A 15,328-nucleotide genomic window follows, 5' to 3' on the forward strand; every position below is an offset into this window, starting at 1 on the left:
ACGGGCTGGAGAAAAAGGAGAGAAAATGAGGCGTGGGGGAGCAGACAGACGGCGTGCTCTCCGACCAAGTCCTCGCAAACCAGCACTTCCTCATCTCCAGAAGGAGAGGCCTGCCCTGGACGGCCACATCACACACTTAAAACTGCTCAACCTCACGCTTTTCACCCTTGGGAGCAGCCCTAGTAACAGATTTCCTGTGAGAGGAGGCTTCAACTGCTGGCTAAAAATCAAGCGTTAGGATTCTCTTTTCTCTGCGCTGACCCCACAAGGCAGAGGATCAAGACTTAGCTAAATATGGCCCTTCGGCGAGCTTCATTTCCCCATCTGTGAAGGGAGAATAAATATAGCATACACATGTTAAGATAAATGAGCGAGCTGGTCAAGTGTTTTGAGCTCTTCAACACACAAGCCTGACTTTCCAAAAAAAGACAAACCACTTCAGAGCTGGCGCGATTTCTTTTGTGCGCAGTGAGACAACTTTCCTTGTTGTAAAGGACTGAGAGCTCAAAGTCTGTATCGTCTGCAGCTATAATTACGCGTCGCTTTCCCTGAAACGGAGGTCAGTGGGCCTAAGGCATGCACAAAGAAAGTAAATGTCAGGCCACACTCCCATGCAGGATACGCCTTGTCAGATTTTCTCAGCACATTTCATGGCGGTGGAATATTCATTCACTTATTCCACCGAGTATCCAGCACTAGGCGCTGGGCACTGTGTAGGCTACAGTGAAAAACACGCCCGGCCCCGGAGGCTCACAGGGAAGCAGAGGGAAGGCAAGTGCGTCTCAGCTCAGGCAGGACTGCTCCGCATCGGAGGCTTTTGGAGATGTGGGGGTTGTTTCTGTGGTCAACACCAACGGGGGCCTCTACGGGCAATGAGGAAGGGGCCAGCATCCTACGCAACTTGTGTAATGAATAACGGTCCCAGGTCCCGCAGGGCTGGTGAGTGTACTGCGAGGCGTTGATGAACATGACAGACCCTTTTATAAAGACCCGAACTAGGACCTAACTCCGTTGTACATAAAAGCACAAAGTATTTGTTGCGCGGTTTTAATGAATTTTCTAGGACGGTAACTTCAGTGCAAATTGAAGGAGAAAGGTAGACCATACTTTATTTTGCTCAAAACACCATAGGAGCTGCGCGTTATTGTAGAAAACGGCACACCACTGGCAATATCGCTCTTCGCGTGGAACCACCGATAAGACACAATTATATTCGTCAACCTTGACGGCCGGGCCTTCGTGGTCATTCCACCTGCAAGTGTAGGCATCTGACTACTTCACGGTGATTTCTGGAGCATTCAGACCTGGGAACTTAGGAATTTAATACTGAAATAAATATTTTTATTGTGACTTTCCTTTTATTCTCCTTCCTGTCGTAAGATGTTACGTTGATTTAAAATGATGTGTATTGAGTACGCCTCCTACAGATTTCATTTGAGGAAGAGGAAAGGAGACAGGTTTGTTATGAAAAGGGGAGATGGGTCTGACACGGTTGAGGCACGGAGGCAGGCATTTAATAAAATGAGACCGAAGTGACAAGAAATGCAAATCGGGATAGTTGCTCAGAGGGAGAATAACCCAGGAGGCCAGGTTCAGTCTAGGGGTGAGGAAAGACCTGTTGGGTGGAGAGACTCTAACCTGAGATCTGGGGGGCAGTTTAAGGAGGCAGATACAGGACAGTATGCACAAAAGCCCTGAGGCAGAATCACCCTGACAGACAGCTGAGGTCCTGGGGAAAGGCCAGAGTGACAGACAAGGCAGGGCTGGAGAGGAAGCCATCCTGGGCCATCAGAGCCATTGCAATGAAAAGTTACGGAAAGGTTCGGGGCAGGGAGGAAGTGGTAGAACTTATTTTTTTTAAAAGGCAACTCAGGCTGCTTTGTGGAGAATGAATTAGAGGTGGACTGGAGAGCTGGAGAAAGGCCGTGACGGTAATTCAGCCTAGAGAAGATAATAGCATGGACCCAGTGGGAGTGGCCGACAGCTGGAAAAATGGAGGATTCTGGATCTACCCTGAAAGTGGACTCAGACTTGGGGGACAAGCTGGACGTGGGGCTGAAGGTCAGGGAGGGCTCAGGAAGAATCCAGGGTTCAGCTTGTGCAGCTAGATGGATAGATAATATCTTGGACAGAGAAGACAAAGCCTGTGGGTAGAGAAGCACATGAGGGAGAAAACTCAACAGGGCAGTTGCTGGACATATTAAGCTTCAGATGTCAAGTATCTGGTCAGGAAAGTGTATGTGGAGGAGCTCTCTACCTTCTGAGTGTCTAGATGCTTCCTGGTGGCTGAATTAGAAGCATTCCAAATTTGACATTTCTGCATTACAATAACTTTTTCTCTCTCAAACATGCAACTCCTCCTGTGTTCGCCCTCTCAGTGAAAGATAACACCACTCAGTCAGGTGTGAGCCAGACCCGGAGACATCCCAGATACTCAGCAAGAGAGCCCCTTGCCCAGGCGCCCACTGTCCTTCCCCTCCCAAACCTCTTTACCTGGGTAGTTCCTATTCAGCTTCCAAGCTTTGGTCTAAAAATCTCTTCATCCAACAAACCTCTGAACCCGCAGTTCAGACTAACACCCACTGTTCTGTGTTTCCTCGGCACCCTGGGCCCCTCCTGCCATCTCATGTCTTTCATTCTACTAGAACTGGACTGGCTCTCTTCTTGTCTGTATCCTCCACAGACTCCCTGAGGGCAGGGGACAGTTCAAAGCCTGGCTTATAGTAGCGGCTTATTAAATTATTGTTGCGTGAACGAGGGTGGTGTGTTCGAAGTTGAAGCCCAAAAGGTTCACGGCTGCCAGATAGCGGCTGGCTTGCACAGGGCAAGCTACAAAGCTGGAGAAGGCGGAGCAAGTGAATTCTCCAGCAACAGGCTAGTTTCTCCCACTGCTGTCACCGCCTTCAGCCAAGAATCAAACCGCCTCCTGCGATCAAGGCGATTTTCCTGTGATGCACTGAGGGGTCCCAACCTCTGGCCTGAGCGACGGGAGCCCTGAAGTAATGGTGCCTCAGACCGAGACCCTTCCAACATTTTTAGTTCCTGCTACTGATCTTCGCCGCTGCCTTTTCTTCAGTGCCTTGACCTTTACTGTACCTGGGTAAGGAGGATATTGTTGACTGTCTACCCAGCACCATCTCCTACTTCCGCCATTCCAAAACCAGTTTAGTTCAGCCCCGTCTCTCCTTCACCCCAAGGCATGCCTCTGGGGTCTCGGAGTCCAGACTCAGCTAAGAAGATCCCTGGTTAGACTAAGCCGTCGTGGAGTCCCACTGGCCACCGTCTGCTCAAACCCACTGGTTCCTGAGTGGGTACCTGACCTAGGTTGTCCTATCAGAATGAAGTAGCTCCTGGATTTTTCCACGGGGTTCATTACCCACCCCCAGGGTCATGGTCACTGGTGTTTGGGCGGGTACATGATCTGAGAAGTCCGATCAGAATGAAGTATTCCCTAGACTATCCGAGGTAGCGACCCCCGCCTCCATCTTCTCCTGCTGCTCTTCTTCATCTCTTCCCTCCTCCCATCCACCCCCATCAGTATATAAGGATTTGTCCCTCACTGGCCCCATCTCTGCAGCTCATGGAGGCTATCTGGGGACTCCCCTCTACATCAGCCAGTGCTCTGGTCCCTGTACCACACTGGAGCAGGTGCTGCCCCAGAGCTAGCCACACACAGGGAGGCATATGTGAGTCCCAGGACTGACAATGCCAGGGGCCCATCCACATCTGGGCCACAGGTCACCTGGGCCTCCCACAGCGGGGGCTGGGGGAATCACACATGGAGCACAGACAGCCAACACAGAACTGGGAGTTAGGGACGAGCCAGATCCAGGAGAAACACCATCTTCCTCAGCTGTGGACTAACACCCGCCATTCGTTCTCTGCCTTTGAGGCCAGGGAAGATGCTCGCGAAGTCTGAAGACACTCACTGACATGGATACTTACTCCTGGGCTTTTAATGTACTAGGAAGACAAGCAGCAAAACGGCAAGAAAAGACCCCAGGAACGACACTCTGATTAAGCCTGAAATGCTGGTTTCTCTCCATGCCCAGAATGAGGCAGCCAAACTGCACAGAGGAGCTAAACCATGACTAACAGGCCCATTTGGAATCCGAGTACTTGAACCACACTCCTTGGCCAAACATACAGTGCAATCTGCCATCTGAGACGAGAAGACTTCGGGGCGGGCAGTTAAAATCAGGGCAACCTAATGTAGTTCACAAATACACTTTCACGGAACAGACCCTTGAAAAAACACAATTTAGGTTAGGATGATGAACATTTTTGCAACTAGATCGAGGTGCTGGGTGTGCGACACTGTGAATGTACTAAATGCCACTGGATGGTACACTTTAAGATGATTAACTTTATGTTACCTCAGTTTCACCTTAATTTCAGAAAAATACACACTGGTCCACAAGTATGCAAAGTGGGGCCCTCGTGCCTACCCACACACATGCACACATACACAGACACACAGACACATTCTCACAGAGATCTCTTTGAAATACAGGATAGAAACACCCAATGCATCAACTCCTGGGGCCCTGAGTTAGATCACCACTACGCTGCTCCCAGTGTTGAGCACGGCTTACCCCTCCTGGGGAGTGCTCTGTACCCCCGACTCTACCTGCCTTGCCTCACTTCCTTCATCTGCCTCCCTCCAGCTCTGGACTACAGAAGGTTCCCGACAGAGCTCTCCCAGGCCTATAGCAACTAACCACACCACCTTACTCCAGCCTTATTTCACTTCCCAGCCCCGGGAAGGGCAGCTTGCTCCCGCGTTTACGCCAGCTCCACCTTTCCCACTCACCCCGAACCATTAGCCTATGACGTAGGGTAGCTCCCACTTCCCAGGAGAAGCAGCCAAGGCTCGGAGAAGCTCCTCCCGCATCCAGAGGCCCAGGAGAGTGGGGCAGAAGTGAGGCAGGAACGCCGTCATAACAACTACTTTAGGGCCCTCCTGGCCCCTTTGTTTTGACCAGGCTGTAGATCATAGGCTCTGGACACAGACTTCTTGAATCTCTGAATCACAGGTTTACGGGCTGTGTGGCCTTGGGCAAGTTACTTCCCACTTCTTTCCTATATCTAGAAAATGGAGTAAGTGCTGGGAAGACTGAATGAGAAGGAGCTCCATACAGTAGGAAAGGCTCTCCAGCGGATGTGGTGTCTGTTAGCTTATGACCGTGCGCGGCGTGGCTCCTTGTCCACTCGGTTTCAGCCACTATGGGGCAGAGGAATAAGCGGGTGGCAAAGGAGGGCTAACAGTGAGTCAACTTTGTGGAAAGCACACTGAGAAGTGTGGCTGGTTTCCTAAGTGCATAGCTGGTGGCAGGCCAGGCCAGAAGGCAGCATTTTATTGAAACTGTATTGCACGTGGACTGTGGCACGGCCGTCGTGGCCTCACAGGCTCGCACTGCTCACAGCTGCAGGCAGTTTTCAATGGCCATGGAATGGTAACCGGACGCACGTTTGCACCGGCAAATCCCGTGTGTTCTGAGAGGCTCCACCAATCCACACGCCGGCGCTTCCACTGTAGAGAACCCGGCCGGGTGGCTGCGGCGTGTGCGGAAGCAAACCGAGAGCTGGGGAACCGAAATCAGAGAGACAGAGCGCTCCAGGCCGACCAGGAAGCCGGCGACAACGAAACCTGGTGAGTAAAGCACCAGATACGTGGTCATTCCCGTGGTTTCAGGTGTCCATTCTCTTTCGTGTGTCCTCATGGAACCCCAGAGGCAGCGAGGGGACAGGTGTTGTGCCCCCGCCCTCCTGGGCACCGAGGCCCGGCAGCTGTGCCCAGGGCACCAGGTGAAGAGGCGGGGCAGGGGGGAGCGTGGTTTTCGGTCTTAGAGGTGTGGGCCATATGGTCTGGCCAGATTGCATGGGGACCTGCACAGTGCCCGCTCCAAGCCCACCAGCTGCTCCCCACTAAGGTGAGTCCCGTCGGAGCCCGCCATCCAGCACATCGGCTCCCTCAGTATGTGTGTCATGTGCTGCCTGAAAGTCAGAGAGAACACCTGTCCCTTCAGGGAGCCATCACCTGACTTAGGTGATCTAGTAAGACACTGGCAGTGGGGGCGGGGGGGCACTGAATTACAGACGGGGAGCCACAGGGCTTGGTCTGAGGGCCAGCACTCCTGCTCATGGGCCATGAGGGTAACCTGCACGAGTTATTTCAGTGTCTCTGGGTCTGTTTTCTTATCCATTAAAAAAAAAAAAGGAGGCAGGACAGGAAGGTAATATCACCTGCCTCTTAAGATCGTTGTTATGGCTAAATGAAATCAACACATCCAAAGAAGGAGTCAAATACAGGCACAAAATTAATGACAGGGGACGCATGTGCTAAGTGGCACAGGAATTCAGAGGGGAGACGGTTTGTCCTCCCTTGAGGACTAGAAAAGGCTGTGTGGAAAAATCCACATGACATGTTTCTGTACTAGTCTCCCACCATGGCACAGACCTTCAGAAGACTTCCCTGGCCAGCCCCACGGCACCCCTTAGAAAGTCCAAGCCCTTTAGCCCGGTGGTGGAGGCTAGCCACCGCTGACATCCAATCTCCTCCCTAACTTAGGACTACCAGCTTCCCTGGTGACCACCCAATGGAGGCGCTCTGCTTCTCTCCTATGCGTCTCCCTCTGTGTTTTCTCTTGGCCTGGGATACCTTGTCCTGCCTGTGTCCCCTCCTCATCCCAAACCCATACACAGGGACCATCTTCTGACCTAAGGAAACTGCCCATCCCCAGAGCTGAAAGTGCTCCTGCCCGCCTCCCACTGTCATTAATATCTGTAGGTACAGTGACTAAATCAAGGCAACTATGGTAGGACACCCTAATACTCGGACACTAGGCTACATTTTGCAAATTAGATTAATGAGAATCAAACTGCAGCTGTTATTAGTCATCTGCAATGCAGGTCACACTGGAGAACACCCAAATCTAATCAAGGGGACTAAAATGTATCTAAGCAAATCTATAACCTAATACAGCATGTTTTGGCCTGACTGAAAAATAGGTTAACTGAAAAGTCATGGTCTATACAGACTCTGCACAGTCTAGTAAAGAAGAAATTGCATAATTAGAATATCAGTATCCACCTAGCTCTGTCAACGGTTAAGACACTGGCTGTGGTGGACACACAGATTACAGTCACTAGAGAGCCACACTCTCTTGTGGAAGGAAAAGCTCATCAGAGGGTTCCAGGACCTAGATAAAATATACATTTCCTCTAAGATTTCTAATTCTGTGTGCTCCAAAGCCTCCATCCCAAGCAAGCCAAAATTCAATTCCCCAAGTCTCCTGATGCTAAGGAAAGCTGCACTGGATAGCAGGCACTGGAAAGCATATCCATCACTCTAACTTTGTTCTTCATATTTATGTTTCTAGCTAAGAAAAAAAAAATGGGATGACTTTAGTTAAATCCCAGCCAACTGAACACATGCGTTTATCTCTGAGTGCTCCAAAATCCTCTAACATTATGGTAATTAAAAAAAAAAAAAGGCATAAAGCCACAGGGACAAAGCAAACAGGAAAGGAGACAAGAGCAAAATAATTCTAGAAGCTGGGAGGAGGAAGAATGAAAGGGACTTGACTTAGCAGACTCAGGAGGACAGCAATGTAGGAGGCACCTAAAGACAGAGCCCCCTGAAGGTGTAGGAAGGGCAGCTGCCCGTTCTTCTTCAGGTGGACTGAAGCTGGCGCCAAGAACAAAGGTATGACATGCATCTGCTTACACAGCAGCTAAATTCCAGACGCCGTTCTCTATCACGGTGAGTGCTTTCCCCAGCCCTGACAACAGGCGGGGTAGGTAGAATCCACAGAGGGTAGAACAGAGGGTCCCCTGGAGGGGAGGATCCAAGGTCCAGTTGAACGTCCTGAACACAAGGTCGGGACACATGCTAAAAATTAAGACCACTACTCTGCTTCCACCACTCGCTTCCCAGAATGGTGGCAGCCATGCCTGAACCCCTCAGACAGGAGAGTGGAAGATTCTTTTCTAAGGAATATGAGTAGCCCAAGGGGAGAGACCAAAATCTGATGTTAAAGAGTCCCCAGTGAAAAGGCCCCAACAGATCACCTCTAGCAATGGTTCTCAACTGGGGGTACCAGGGGTAGTGAGGGGTCATGTTGCCCCAAGGGAACATTTGGAAGACATTTTTGCTTGTCATGACTGGGGTGGGATGCTATAGGCACCTACCTAGTGGGAAGAGGCCAGGGATGCTGCTGAATGTCCTGTAATACACAGGACGGCCACCATAACCAAACATTTTCTGGCCCAAAATAAAATTGAGAGTGCTGAGGTAGGGAAATCCTGACCTTCAGTAAGGACCAGAGTCAGCCAATTTCACTCATACACACAGAGCTTCCCACATGCCCCAGTGCCACTTTCATAAAAGTGAGTGGACCTCGGAGGAATGACCATTAAAGACAGATCCAAATGTGGTACTATGCAAAGAGACATAAAGCTTCGAATAACTATCATTAACATCCTTATAGAAATTAGAAAAGACACTCAATCAAAAAAGCAAAACAAACTAGACTTAGAAGATGCCAAAGGGGGGAAAAAAAGCATCTAAAAAACAGGAAAAGGCTCTTAAAAATAGAACCACATTGGGACACTTGGGTGGCTCAGTGAGTTAAGCCCCTGCCTTCGGCTCAGGTCATGGTTTCAGGGTCCTGGGATCGAGCCCCACATCAGGCTCTTTGCTCAGCGGGGAGCCTGCTTTCCCCTCTCTCTCTCTGCCTGCCTCTCTGCCTACCTGTGATCTCTCTGTCAAATAAATAAATAAAATTAAAAAAAAAAATAGAACCACATTTAAAGAAACAATTGGATGGATGATAAAATTGAGGAACGCTCCCTAAAACAGCAAAAACACTGAGGGAACAAATATTTTAAAAATTAGAGGACTAGTCCAAGAACTCCAACACTTAAATCCTGGGAGTTATAGTGTAACAGAAAAGATCAACTGGAAATGAAGAGATCAAAGAAACAAACCAAGAAAATTTCTCAGAACTGAAGGACGTGGGTTTCCAGATTGAAAGGGCCCATGATAGCCAGCTAGACCTGACCCCAAAACCATGATTGTGAAATTTCAGGAGGGTAAAATGGCAGGTCCTAAAAGTTTCCAGAGAGTAGAACCAAGTTCTTGATAGCACATCAAGGATCAGATTGGCATCAGACTTTTTAACAGCATGTATCGAAGCAAGACAACAATGGAACCATGCCTTCAAAATGCTGAGAAGGAAAAGACAGGTTTCCAATCAATTTTCAAAGTGTCCATCAGATCTGCAGGACGTAAAAACACTTTCAGAAATACCAGGTGTCCAAAGTTTTGCCTACAATGCACCTTTTCTCAGGAAACTAATAAAAATATGCCCTCACAGAATGAAGGAATAAGCCAAGAAGACATGAAAGAGAGAAAAGGGGATCTAATCTAAGAGACAAAGCCCAAGGCCATCCCATAACGGTGAGGGGAAATCCCAAGCTGTGCAGCAGGCTGGAGGCAAACAGCCCAGACTGGGGCACATCAGAGGACTCATGAGGGATGCCTTCAAGAAGAAATTGGCAGAATATGTAACATGTCCGAATGCATGGAATGGCAAGATTGGGGCGAAACTGAAACATGCAGTGAAAAAAGCAAGGGAAGAGGCACTATAATTACTCATTCCAGGGAACAAAATTTGGTACAAAAGGGAAGCATAATTATAGCACACTGCAAGGCTCAACTGTGCCGACACAGTGACAAGAATGTAAACATCGATCAGTGATCGAACAGAAATCACAATATCGCTACTGCACAAGGGGGGATGGGAAGTGGAAGGCATATACACAAGCACTAAAGTCCTCATTCTTGGTGTGAAGTCAAAAAAGGGTACTTTTTACCAAATTCAACAGCTACGAGTTTAATTCGGGAGTAGGAAATAAATTTTCTGTAGGAGAAGTGGAGAGGGATCTGTTGTTTTTTTTCCATAATAGGTTCTCATAGAACTGCTGACCCTTTAAACTATGTGCATATACAACTTCAATAAAAATGAAATGACTTCGGGGCGCCTGGGTGGCTCAAAGTGTTAAGCTTCTGCCTTTGGCTCAAGTCATGACCTCAGGGTCCTGGGATGGAGACCCGCGTCGGGCTCTCTGCTCAGCAGGGAGCCTGCTTCTCTCTCTCTCTCTGCCTACCTCTCCGCCTGCTTATGATCTGTCTGTCAAATAAATAAATCTTTTTAAAAAATGAAATGACTTCTTAAAAATTAGAGGAAAATAGAATAAAGAAGTAAATTTCTATATATATTCAATATCACCACCTAGAGTCAAACACTAACATTTTGACAGTTCCAATTTTTTTCTTCATATATGAAACATATGGGTATTTTTCAAAGTTGTCATCGTGATATATACATATATATATATATAGTTTTGATCCCTGCTCTTTTAAACATAACGCATCATTAGCCTTTTCACTATCTTTAAATATTTGTTGAAAGCAGGTTTTTTTGGAAAAGATTTTATTTGAGAGAGAAAGAGAAAGTAAGGAGGGAGAGGGAGAGAGAGAGAATCTGAAGCAGATCCCCTCTCCCTGAGCACGGAGCCTGATGCGGGGCTTGATCCCACGATTGCAAGATCATGACCCGAACAGAAACAGAGAGTCAAACGCTTAACTGACTGAGCCACCCAGGCACCCCTTGAAAGCAGATTTTAATGGTTGTGATTATCCTAATATATATCATGCTATCATTTAACAAATCGCCTTTTAATATGCATTGATGTGTTCACAATTTATCACTATTTTAAAAATCGTGAAAAAAAATAGTTCTTTGCAAATCTGTGTACTCTGAATGCTTCCTTGGTGTAAATTTGTAGAAATGGACCCCTGAAGTGATCTTTGCCAAATTAACCCTCAACAGTTTGGGTCCACTTTTACTCCCAACAGTGGTGCACAGAGAATCAGCTTCCCTAACTCCTGGGTATCAATTTTTCCCATCTTGCCCAACTTGATACATAAAATGAAAAGTTTTTGTTTGCATTATCTCTGCATATTGTAAGTTCACTGGCTAGAATGGTCCCTATTTATCCACGGGGATACATTTCAAGATCCCCAGTGAATGCTTGATAAGAAAATAAAATAATATACTATAATGAAAGTTATGTGAAGTGGTCTCTCTCCCTCTCTCAAAATATCTTACTATAGATATGGACTTGCCCTCCCTGTGATGCTGTGAGATGCTAAAATGCCCAGGTGATGAGATGCAGCGAGGTGATGACCTAAGTCAGCACTGTGACATAGCACTAGGTGGGACACTCCTGCCCTTCCAACGGCATGTCAGAAGGAGGACGCTTCCAGACTGCAGCTGACCACGGGTAAATGAAGCTTCAGGAAGCAAAACCACGGCTGGTGTGGGGGATTACTGTATGCTTTTCCTCTTTTGGGAGCTTTTGGTTTATGTCTTGTGTCTATTTTCCCACCGAGACCACATGCTAAATTACTCCGTTGGCAACCTCATTTATATCTGGATCTCTCATGAGTTAACACAAATCAGACCCATGGACCCAATGATCCATGAGTGCCTGGGTTGTGTTTCTGAATCTCAATGGCCCCACTCTCTGTGAGGCTCTGGGCAAGTGGCCAAGCAGTGCGACGCCTTTATGTCACCCCTCACGTTCTACCATTTCCACCTTCTCACGGCACATCACATTGTTTTCTTTCTCTCTTTTTCTCTCTCTCCCTCTCTTCCTCCCTCTTTCTCCCTCCCTGCACATCACATTTCTACTTGCATTTTGGTCATCTGTATATATCTTCTCTACCTACTGGACTCTAAATTCCTACTGATGGGTCTCTATTCCTCACCTCACCTGTGTTTAACAGATACTCTAAGATCTGTTGAATAAAGATATAAAGGTGTGGGTGGGGGTTGGGAGACTATGAACAGAGGTACAGATTGAACCAGACCCTGGAAGGGGAGATGGGAGACCAGCTCCACCCCTCCCTGAGGCAGGGGTGAAGACAGTGCGAGGGTATGCACAACAGAGCTCTACTTTCTGCCTCAGCACCCAAAAACGGGTTCCCAGGACCTGGGGCAGAGTGTCCACATAATAATGGCTAATAAAAAGGAAAGACGTGGATTATTCAGCCATAAAAAGGAAATGAATTACTGAACATCCTATATTGTGTATAATATACACACACACACACACACACACACACGTGTGTGTGTGTGTGTGTATATATACATATACATATGTGTATATATATAAATTCTATGAATTTTGAAAACATTACACCAAGTGAAGAAGCCTGACAGAAAAGACTACATATTACATGATTCCACTTCTATGAAACTTCTGAAATAAGCAAGTCCATAGAGACAGAAAGCAGTTCAGTGGTTGCCAGGGGCTGGGGGAGAGGAAAATGGACAGTGACTGCTAATGGGTATAGGGTTTCTTTGGAGGATGATGAGAATGTTCTGGAATTAAATAGTGGCAATGGTTGCACAACTTTGTCCATATATAAAATCCACTGAATGTGAATTATATCTCAATTTTAGGAGAGGGAAAGAAGTAAAACTCATACATCCAGTGGTTTGCTCCATGAGGAATTTCTGAGGAATCAGTTTCTTTCTAACATCAGCTCGCCCGGACAGTGATGCTTCCACATTGCTCTGTGAGGTGAGACAGCAGGGTGTCCCAGCTCCCCGCAGGGAGCACTGGTGTCTCCCCTCCTTCCAGGCCGAGCTGAACAGGTCAGCCCACAGGCTCTCCCCTCCTCTTGCTGTTAGCAGAGTGCCACAGGACAGACTGGAGGGACACCTACCCTGCGACACACTGCAGGGCTCCTGTAGAGCCAGACTTGCTGGAGAACAGCACACCCTGGTCCATATTTTATCCAAGCAGACCTGGCAGCCTTTCTGCTAACGGGTTCCATGAGTTAAGAAATGAGTTCTGTTACACTTAAATGGGCGATGCTTTAGAATGACTACCTATAATCTGATTTTAAAGACCTTCCGTAATGTCCTGACAGATCAGAATCCCCTTTAAAATGAGCTGTTCTCATCAGAGAGGTTCTTTCCATAATAATCTTTCCAACAGATGCCCCTAAATCCCACACTCACCTAGCTCCTGCTGGGATCCTCCAACTTTTTGCCAAGTGCTGGGCACCACAGGCTGTCCCCCTCTGGGGGCTTAGAATCTGGGTGCCAAGGAAAGAGTTCTAGATGAATGAGACCAGAGACTAGGCTATGGCCTATAGACAATTTCTCCGTTGAAATTCAAAGAAGGGTTCAACTGCAAGATGGCCGGAGTCACAGAGGAGGGAGGAGGTCACAGGGCACCTCAGCCTTAGGAGGGCCTTCTCACTTCCCACAGGCTGGACAAAGACCTGGACAAAGGCTTTAGCCTTTACACACACCCCCGGTCTGAAGGAAGCAGGGAACCTCTTGTCCCTCACATCCAGCCCTTTCCCCATCCCTCCAGGGCCAGAGCCCACTAGAAACAGCCCAAGGTAATAAATGTGAGCCCTTAGCCAGCTCACTGGGGAGGACAACCCTTTGAAAAGTAAGCTGGGGAAAATGGACTTTTAATTGAACTGGACATTCAGGAGTAAATGTTCTCTCTCCCTGGCAGCTCTTAGAGGGGGCATCCTTTGAGCCAACACATTTATAATCCCAACCATTATGCCATGTAAAAGAGGATGTTTTTTCTATACTGAAACAAGCTGGGGGAAAAAAAGAAGAGGGGGGCAGAGACAGAGAGAGAGGGGGAGGAAGGAAGGAAGGAAGGAAGGTAGGTAGGTAGGTCGGTCAGTCAGCTGGCCAGGAGAATGGAAGAGGACACTTACACAGAAAGCTTTGGTCAGCCAGAGTAATGACTGCCGAGATGCATGTCTGAGTAACAGCCCTTCCTCCAACTGCTCCTGGTGACCTGCCTGGGGACTTTTAATACAAAAGGACGTCATAGCCCATCTGTTGCTTTGGAACTAATTTAGCACAAACCAAACTGGCATAGTCCTCGGGGGCAGGTCTGTCAGCACCTGGAGTGCTAACCTCAGCTACAGTGAACAGAGCAGGGCCCAGGCCCCAATCTGTCTAGCCGCTAAGGCACAGGAGAAAAAATGCCTTGGCACTTAGACCTCATCAAGGAATACCAGTGGAGTCTACTATGTGCACAGCCCTGGGCCAAACAGCACATCAATGGAGCCAAGGGCAGCTTAGAAAGTTCTGTTTCAAGTTCCTTCTGATAGTGCCCTTGGCCACATCTGCACCAAACCAGCTAAGTAGGGAGCTTCGATTCATTCCAACAAGTATCGAGAGTCCCAGCCATGTGTACAGAACTAGAAATAGGATGCGTGGCACTGCATTTAGTAGCGTAGGGGTTAAAAAGTAAATAAATTATGTTCTCTGCACTCCAGGGACAGTGTATGGGGGGGAGAGTGCATGTTGCATGTATATGATGTCTGTGTGTGATGTGTGTCCAGCATATGCGTGTGTGCACGTGTATATGCACAGAGTAGGTATGTAAATCCATGGGGGATGTGTATAGTGTGTATATGTATGGTGTATATGCGATGTGTGTTGGGTGTGTGTGTGTGTATGGGGTATGCGTGTATATGGGGGGGGTGTGAGGTTTGTCTATGTGCATGGTGTATATATGTGTGTGTGAGGGGGTGTGTATGGTGGGGGGTGTGTGGTGTGCATGTGTGTGGTGTATATGTGGTGTGTGTGTGTGTGTATGTGTATGATGCATATGTGGTGTGTGGTATGTGTGGCGGTATGTCTCTGTGTAAGGTACATATATGATATGTGGTGTGTGTGGTGTATGTGCATGGTGTATATGTGTGTGTGTGGAGGGGGTGTATGTGGTGTGAGGGGTGTGTGTGTATGTATATGAGGGTGTATGTGTCTACGCATGTAGTGTGTGAGGCATGTGTGTAGTGTATGTGTGTGGTGTGTACGTGTATGACGTATATGTGGTGTGTGTGGGGTATGTCTCTGATGTATGTATATGATATGCAGTATGTGTGGTGTGCATGTGTGTGGTGAGTGTGTGAGGTGTGTGTATGTGCATAGCGTATATGTGTGTGTGTGGAGGGGATGTATGCAGTGTAAGGGGTGTGTGCATAGTGTGCATGTGTGTGGCGTATATGCGTGTCTATGTGTGTGAGAGGGGGTACGTGTCTATGTGTATAGTGTGTGGGGCGTGTGTGTAGTGTGTATGTACATAGGTGGTGTGGGAGGAGTGGGGAAAATATGGGGGGGCAGGGGAGAGGCTGAGGGGGGTAGGGGAGGGGCTGAGGGGAGGCGGCTTGCTATGAGGAGATAGTGAGTACACAAATATTCAGTAA

General features: G+C 48.0%; 1 protein-coding gene across 3 annotated transcripts in view; it reads right to left on the reverse strand.

The window, feature by feature from the left end:
* Positions 1-15,328, reverse strand: part of RHOQ (ras homolog family member Q) — a 50,887-nt gene that overhangs the window by 25,458 nt on the left and 10,101 nt on the right. The gene's annotated exons all lie outside the window — the stretch shown is intronic.

This window comes from Martes martes (assembly GCF_963455335.1).
Source record: "Martes martes genome assembly, chromosome: 9".
Lineage (NCBI taxonomy): Eukaryota > Metazoa > Chordata > Mammalia > Carnivora > Mustelidae > Martes > Martes martes.